Here is a 9,322-nt window from a genome sequence, read left to right as displayed (position 1 = left end):
ACGCGAGCGAAGCCGCGGGCAAAAGCTAGTACTTTATACGATTTATTTGGCCAAGAAGTCATAGAAAATACTTAACTAAGTATTCTGAAAAATTATTACGTAAAAAGTCTGAAAAGTTATTGGGGTAATTTAGAAGCACAAAAATGCTCGGGTAATTCCGAAAGGGGAATCTTGATACTCGTATGATGGAAAAAAAATTGATTTTGATGTGACTTTCGAAATTATCCCAATGCACCCTACTGTCTAATATACCTAATACACTTGTACAGTTATATATAACATTAATTAATAATAATTTCAGGAGATTATAAATGAAGGGCGGATTTGATAGTATTTAGACAACAGACAGGCTTTCCCGAAACTGTTATATCCCCATCAACATTGGCTGCCAGCCCCTTGAGTCCTAAGTAGGGATGTACCGACTAGTCGCCGACTAGTCGGGAAAGCCGACTATCCGGCCACATTTGTAGTCGGCGATTAGTCGGCGACTAGTCGGCAAAAAAGGCCGATTAGTCGGCACTTGATAAATGATACGAAAATAGTACAAAAACAAATTATCGGATGATTTATGGTCGTATCACAGAATATATAATAATACAAGTACCTACAGAAGGCCCACTGCTTTGATGTTCACGACATGCCGCCTTTTTAAATGCCTACAAAATTCTAACAAAGAAACGAGCCGCACGTGCGCGGCGTCCGGCGATAGGGTTGCCTATGGATTAAAACGAATTAATACTCAGATAAAATGTTATACTATTATATTCAAGTCTTGGGTACTTTCTAGGTATATCTATAGTATTTATATATTTTTGTTTAAGTTCCAACATCACAAGCCTTATTGAACCTTTCCGGGGTACTTATTAATAGTAGATCTGTGTAAAAATGTCCTATGGTGTTTATTTTATTCATGATATCTATTTAACTAAGCATTATTATCCATTCCATAAGCGGACATCGCATAAGAACCTTAAAAAAAACTCGCGACGTAAACTAACAATAGAACGTGCGAAAGTGCGTTTCGTGAGAACGCGCGCCACCCCCCATTAGGCCGCGAACTCGCGGCCGCAAGCATGTACTTGCAGCGTGGCGATAGAAACGCGGAGTGAGCCGCCCCTGGTCGTATTATGTACGTAGGTATTCACAGTCATTAATGACCTACCTAAGACTATCGGTTTCATAGGCAGGACCACTATCTATTTTAAGCTAAAAAAAACCGGCCAAGAGCGTGTCGGGCCACGCTCAGTGTAGGGTTCCGTAGTTTTTCGTATTTTTCTCAAAAACTACTGAACCTATCAAGTTCAAAACAATTTTCCTAGAAAGTCTTTATAAAGTTCTACTTTTGTGATTTTTTTCATATTTTTTAAACATATGGTTCAAAAGTTAGAGGGGGGGGGGACGCACTTTTTTTCCTTTAGGAGCGATTATTTCCGAAAATATTAATATTATCAAAAAACCGGCCAAGAGCGTGTCGGACCACGCTCAGTGTAGGGTTCCGTAGTTTTCCGTATTTTTCTCAAAAACTACTAAACCTATCAAGTTCAAAATAATTTTCCTAGAAAGTCTTTATAAAGTTCTACTTTTGTGATTTTTTTCATATTTTTTAAACATATGGTTCAAAAGTTAGAGGGGGGGGACGCACTTTTTTTTCATTTAGGAGCGATTATTTCCGAAAATATTAATATTACCAAAAAATGATCTTAGTAAACCCTTATTCATTTTTAAATACCTATCCAACAATATATCACACGTTGGGGTTGGAACGAAAAAAAATATCAGCCCCCACTTTACATGTAGGGGGGGTACCCTAATAAAACATATTTTTCCTTTTTTATTTTTGCACTTTGTTGGCGTGATTGATATACGTATTGGTACCAAATTTCAGCTTTCTAGTGCTAACGGTTACTGAGATTATCCGCGGACGGACGGACGGACGGACGGACGGACGGACGGACGGACAGACGGACGGACGGACAGACAGACATGGTGAAACTATAAGGGTTCCTAGTTGACTACGGAACCCTAAAAACGATTTTAGTAAACCCTTATTTATTTTTAAATACCTATCCAACAATATATCACACGTTGGGGTTGGAATGAAAAAAATATCAGCCCCCACTTTACATGTAGGGGGGGTACCCTAATAAAACATTTTTTTCCATTTTTTATTTTTGCACTTTGTTGGCGTGATTGATATACATATTGGTACCAAATTTCAACTTTCTAGTGCTTACGGTTACTGAGATTATCCGCGGACGGACGGACGGACGGACGGACGGACGGACAGACAGACATGGCGAAACTATAAGGGTTCCTAGTAGGGATGTACCGACTATTGATTTGGCCGACTAGGCCGACTACCGACTAGTCGGCGCTTGGGTGGCCGATTAGTCGGCCGACTAGTCGGCTAGTCGGCCAAAACATAATTTTCGACTAAATTCACATTTTGAATGTCATTTTTGGTCCTTAGAACGCGCTATTCATGATTTTTTACAAGTTCAAAGGTTCATGACAATATTTATATGTATACATTTTCCATTTTTGACAACCGGCTCGGCTTAGTGGGTAGTGATCCTGCCTATGAAGTCGATAATCCTAGGTAGGATATTTATTTCTGTGATAAATACAGATATTTGCTATTTTGACAAAAAAAAGGAATTACGAATAGTTACATAATACAACCATAATTTTCAGATGGTAATTTAATTTTGTACTGTTTTTCTATCACTAATGAAGTGCCGACTAATCGGCCCTTTTTGCCGACTAGTCGCCGACTAATCGCCGACTATAAATGTGGCCGGATAGTCGGCTTTCCCGACTAGTCGGCGACTAGTCGGTACATCCCTAGTTCCTAGTTGACTACGGAACCCTAAAAATGGAAAATATTATTAATTTGTATAACTATTATTGACATTTGAACCTGAACAAAATATGAAAAGCGCGATAGAACCCAAAAAATGACATTTCAAAAATTCTGGTAAAATTAGTTGATAATTATGTTCTGGCCGACTAGCCGACTAGTCGGCCGACTAATCGGCCACCCAAGCGCCGACTAGTCGGTAGTCGGCCTAGTCGGCCAAATCACTAGTCGGTACATCCCTAGTCCTAAGCATGAGTTTCAAGTACCTAGTAACTTTGCCGATATCTCCTTTCCCCGTAGCGGGCTAAAGTTAGGTCAATTAATAATTCTTAAACAAGAAGTGGATTGTAATTACTAATGCAACTTGGTGCAATGCAATAAAGTTTTGAATTAATCGTGCAACTTTCTTAGGCAAAGAAAAGGCTAAACTGTCTTGCATAGCGTAGCCAGCGCAAAACTTAGATAATTATGCTCATTCTGAGGCACGAAAAGCCGCACTAAGGGTCCGCGTGGAGAGTTTAACTTTTCCGACTACAGCTGTAATGATAGGTTTGTTAGCCGGCTGAATTCAAATAATAAAGAGTGGCTGGAGATCGGCACTAATTAATCCTGAAGCTGTACTATTAATTAGGAAGAGTTTTTCGTCGTCCGGATTACGCCGTCGGGACTCCCGGTAATTGCCGTCCGGAGAGACTTAACCGTTTTTTTTCGAGGTCTAGTTTTATTTGCATATTGTTCTAGCTATAAGTATAACTAGCGCTGCAGTTTTCAACTCGAGTTCAATATTCGGGATGGGTGAGTTTGCAGTGGATCGAGTAGGTTTGCAAACTTTTGTGTTTTATGGCTAAATAAAAGGTAAAAAGCATATTTGATTCCCGGTAGGGGGTTACTATGAGTTTTTGACGTTTTGGAATACGTTACTCGATATTGTAAACGCCATGGAAAATTTATGTAACTTTTGGTAAGTAACCCGAACTTCCGAACCAGAGTCTTCCGCGACCGCGGCCAGTGCAACCATGGCCGAAATGTTGGAAAAAAGGTAAAATAATGTTAATTAATCGCGTTCGACCTATATGTGACTTTTAAATAAGTACCTAACCCAAATCCGTGATTAGTTGAATGTAAGATGCTATCCGGAACTATAAGTATACTAGGGTATACTATACTGTACTGTACTATACTGTAGGGTATACTATAGGGTATTTTGTGTAGATGTAAATGGACTCGAATGCACTTAGGAGTGCATTCGAGTCCATTTACATCTACACAAAATACGAATAGAAAAATATTTGAACAAGACTCATATTTTGAGCATTATAAAGCGCGTTCAGATATTTCTGTTTGCGTAAGCGTGTAGATATTAATAGAAATCGACTGTATCAAATTATTAGCAATTTTTTCAATTGACATTCGGGCTTACGAATGACTTACGAAGAACGTAATCATTCGCGAACTGTCTTCAAATAAGACGTAAAAACTGAAAAGAAATGAGAAATGTTCAACTCGCTCGAGTAACGTCATTATTTTTGATTCGACTCCCTGTGATTGGATTAGCCTGATTGATGCGTCATCCGGCTGTTGTTCATTGCTATCTATGCGTAACGTTTCATGAGGACCAGTGTACTTGTGACGTCGAGATCTATAACAACTATATACAATCGGAGACCTAGTTTATACTGGCTGGCGTATGATGTACTCGAAGACTGATGGGAACCGCCTAGACGTTTCATTATAGGGACAAAAAGACCGAAGACAGAGGCGGCGTATTTGTAACCATCGTCTATGATTTACTTTGTCTATTTGTTTGGAAAAGGGATGGCTTAGATATCTAACATGTGGGATATTGAGATTTCAATCCATTTATGGTAAAATCTGGCTCGTATCATACACAGAAAAAAAATCCTTATTTTGTACGGTGATTGAAACTTCCCAATTCTTAAATTTAATTTTTTTTAAGGTTTCCGCAACTTTCACATTATTACTTTCGAGTCCTTATAGTAGCTGATAAAATAATTCATCTGTCAAGGATAACAAGTGGCATCGAGTGCACCCAGATCCGTAGTCAATTGCAACGGCCACTATATTTAATGGTAGCGGTTTGTCGCTGAAATGAACCGGCGATAAATAAGCTGGTTTGATATTTTGTGCGCGGACACCGGATAGCGCCTAATTTATCACGTGTCAGGGCGATTTATGGCTCAAGCTGAACGCTGTTTAAAATTCCAGCCTAACTAACTGAAAACAGTATCGGGTTACAAGCTAGTTTTTAATGAGCTTTAGCTCGCGCGTCAAGTGATAATTAAGTTTAAGGACTTTAAGGTTACCGTAGGTTACCTACTTTTCTTAAACGCATAACAAATAATGTCTACACAGCAACCCTTTGTGCGTTTTCACATTATCCGATCCGATATCGGATGTCGGACCGATATCCCATACATTACAGGCGCCATCTTGGATTTTTTCTATGGAAATCCTTCCAACATCCGATATCGGATCGGATTATGTGAAAACGGCGTTAGGTCGCATGGTCCTATTGACTAGTCCGATCAATCGGAATACGAATATTTTTTTTCCTGTTGGCTCGATTGATCGGACTATGAGGACTTTTCAAATCCGGTCAGTCCTACTATCGGAGTAATGTGATTTTAAAAGTTCGTCTAGTTCAACGTTTAACGCAGGCTGGTAGTTCGACCAAGGAAAACTCGCATGCACTCGAGGTACATCTACATTAGTCGTTTGCCTCGCTAGGACATTCCCTCGCAACGTGGCTCGCGATGTGTGGAACATTAAAAACTGTCCACGATAGAAAGTGGTCAAGTGGTGTTCCGTTCTTGCCGGTAATTGCGTTGAGCAAGTTTGACAGAGTCCAATGAGGGTGTCGGAGTGTTAGTCCGTTTTCATATTATCCGATCCGATATCGGACGTCGGAAGGATTTAAATGCAAAAAATACAAGATGGCGCCTGTAATGGGATATCGGTCCGACATCCGACATCGGAGAGAGTGGAAGAAAAGAGTGGAAGGGTCAGTTGGAAGTGGAAGACCTAGGCGAACTTTTCTTGATCAAATCGGGTAAATATTGCAAAAAGGCCATGTCAGAAGTACTCGAAACCAACGAGCGTGTATGAGAAACGTTATGAAAGTGTGTGAAGCGAAAGTGGTTTGTCAGGATCGTAGTAAATGGAAATCCGTGATCTCTGCCTACCCCTCTGGGAAACAGGCGTGATTGTATGTATGTATGTATGTATCCGACATCGGATCGGATAATGTGAAAACGCACTTAGGGTCGGTAACGTGCATGTAGCACATCTGGCATTGCTCGCGTCCATAGCCTACGAAGCTTGCTTGCGGGTCCTATCAGGCGGGTCGTAACTTGTTTGTCATCGACTATTGTCATTGTTTTTGTTGGTAAAGTATTCCCTCCCTCTTAAGAAATATAATTTCACCCTCAGGCTATATCTAACTGGTATTAGGTAATCAAAACAACCAGGCCCCGTAGCCGAATGGCATTTCTCCGACGCGAAACGAAAACTAAACGCCGCGAAAGGTAGTTTGGCTCTGTCGCGCCAATACGCAAGAGCGATAGAGATAGATATCTACGAGCGTTTCGTTTCGTGAGCGTTTGTGCCATTCGGCACGTACCCAGTAGACCTCACTCAAAGGTGATATTAACATGCCTTCTAGTAAGGACCCAATATTCAAGGCCGTTTGATAATATGAATAATAATTTATCAAAGGCCTTCCGAGAACTTAGGACGTTATACTAATTAAGCCAGACCTAGTTTATTGCAAGGATTCAGGTGATTATGCATTATGAATGACCAGCCCCTAGCCAAAAGTACGTTACAATCGTTGACACTCCGTGGCTCTGTCGCACCAATATACATATAAAAGCAATATAAAGAGATCAACGATACGTTATGGAACTTATGGAGCGTCAACGAATTTACTCTTTGATTGAGAGTCAGGTTTGTTACATGTATTGAAGTTTTCATTGTATGAGTTTTCCACATATGTCATAATAGTACATTGTGTATTATTGCCCCGGAGCTGTAAGTTCACATTTTTGACACATGACAGCGCCCCCAAAACGTAAACTGGCGCGACCTAATGAAATTTTAAAATCCTGTAATAGTATTAAAAAAAATCAAGTACTTAAAAACAATATATCGCTTACTTTAAACATAATCTAACACATGTTACATTTTAGCGGTTCTTCGTTAGTGAGTATTTTACGATATTAATTTATCACGCAGGATTTACTTATTATTATTATGTCATTTATCATTCATTTTTATTTTTAAATTCGTAAATAATCGCTAGATTTGGCAAACGATACGTCTTAGCCACATCGCAACATACTTACTTCAAAACAAATGTGTCAAAAATGTGAACTTAGAGCTCAGGCACAATAAGGGCGGAAAGTGAAGGATTATGAACGAGAGGCTGTTCGAAGCCCAACTACGAAGGCGGAGGGCTTTAATAATTCGAGTTTGTAATCAATCAGCCGCCCGTGATATACCTACACAATGTTTTTCATCACACTCGCGAAGTAATAACCAAATTTTAAACGAAATGTATTGAAATACGTACGCTGACATTTCGAACATTCGTCTGCCATCTTGTATTTTTTGACAAGTCGTGGAAGGCCCCACCCAGGTATTCACTTTACCGACCTAGGGCGGTAAAATAACTCATTGCGTATCAGTATGCAGGTATGTAATAACACCGTTAACGAGCGAGTGCGATGGGAATAATTGGATCAAATTGGCAGAACTATCTGAAGCGAATGTATGCACTCAAAATGCACTGACACACATCTAAAATCTTATCTGCAATTACTCGTATAGCCTATCTCAATTCACTTTGTCTGTGCCCCATCCAATCTCCGCATAACCCTGCCACAACCATGAATTTTTTGAAGTTAGAATAAGTTGCTCAATATAGTTTATAAGTGAATACAAAAATACAGCCATAAAAAACTAAAGACGTTAAAATCGGACCCACTCAACATAATATCGCGACAAAGCGGCAAGTGATCGCTGGTTTTCTGTGGGGACCTGCCGACCGATTTCGGCTAAATGACAATCGTTGATGTCGATCGAAAAGCAGTCGGGATCAGGAGAGGATAAAGAAGAAGATGTAACGGTAATTATTATGGAAAGCGTTTGTGTATTTGGCTACGTACGTAGCTACTCTGACTTGCTAGCATAAACGTCACTGAAAATTTAGTTAATTTATGACTCTAGTAGCCGTTTGGGGGTTATTAACCCCTCGTATGCAGCCTGTCAATTTTGATCATTGAAAAGTGACCTTGACATTTAAAACAATAGTTTGAAATTCCCACGCACGGATTCGTGTCTAAGCATACGAGGGGTTAACTTTCTCCATACAATGAATATTTTTTTCATGCAGTTTACGATATTAAGTACCTAACGTATTCTAAAAAGTCAACTCGTTGTAGACTCTCTGTTCATAACATAACCAGTCGCCCAGGGAAGTCTGAAGTCTGCGCATCACACGTCTTGTTTACGCGTTTTAAAATTCATAACAAGCGGCGGGTACAATTAAGAGAAAAGGGGGTGACCGCCCAGAGACGATTTTTCATACAAAAGTAGGCCCCATTTTCCTCCCTGGATATGTTTTTTTTAACCTCCGATGCAAAAACGACGGTGTGTTATAAGTTTGACGTATCTGACTGTGGCATCGTAGCTCCCGAATGGATGGATAGATTTAGTTTTTTTTGTTTAAAAATTTAATTAGCCGGGAGTGTTCTTAGCCATGTTTGATGGAAATCGGTCCACTGTGTTGGGTTTTTTTTTCAAAATTTAAATTTTGTATCATGGTTATTACACAATTTGATGACTACACATATTCATCAGTGCTTCAAGTAACACTGAAGGGAATCGGCTTGTGCACCATTTCCCCTCTAGCCAAGCTTATTCCTTTGTTTTCTATGCAGTGAGTGTAAAACCAGACTGTGTGCACTTTCCCCCGTAAAAATGGCAGACATATTTGTACGGGTTGATCCTTCTGATTTGTCGGAATCCGGTGTTTGGCTGAAGAGTTTAATCATAGTTATCCACTGACTTCGATGTTTTTTACCAGTTTTTGATTAGTGTAACAATAAGAAAAATTGCTTTCATACAAAGTTTTTCTCATATAAAATAAAAATTCGAAAAAAGTCAAACCAAAGTATCATGGCTGCGACTAAAATGTATGAATTTGTGTAAAAATACTTTCCATAATGTCGACATACGGAGAGAAAAATAGGGAAACTTGTAAGGGGAATCTATCCTCCTAAGAGCTCTAAACAATGTTCTCCCGCGGGACCACGGACACTGATGAGAAGCAAGAATGGCGGAGGTTTTACCGAGGTTGCAGACTATAATAAGGTTAGGTACTGTGATTATGAATATTATGATTCGCGTCAGGTATTCAGGGATTGGCTTTTATCTACTTAG

The sequence above is a fragment of the Leguminivora glycinivorella genome, chromosome 14 (assembly GCF_023078275.1).
Source record: "Leguminivora glycinivorella isolate SPB_JAAS2020 chromosome 14, LegGlyc_1.1, whole genome shotgun sequence".
NCBI lineage: Eukaryota > Metazoa > Arthropoda > Insecta > Lepidoptera > Tortricidae > Leguminivora > Leguminivora glycinivorella.
This window is presented reverse-complemented; position numbering follows the sequence as displayed.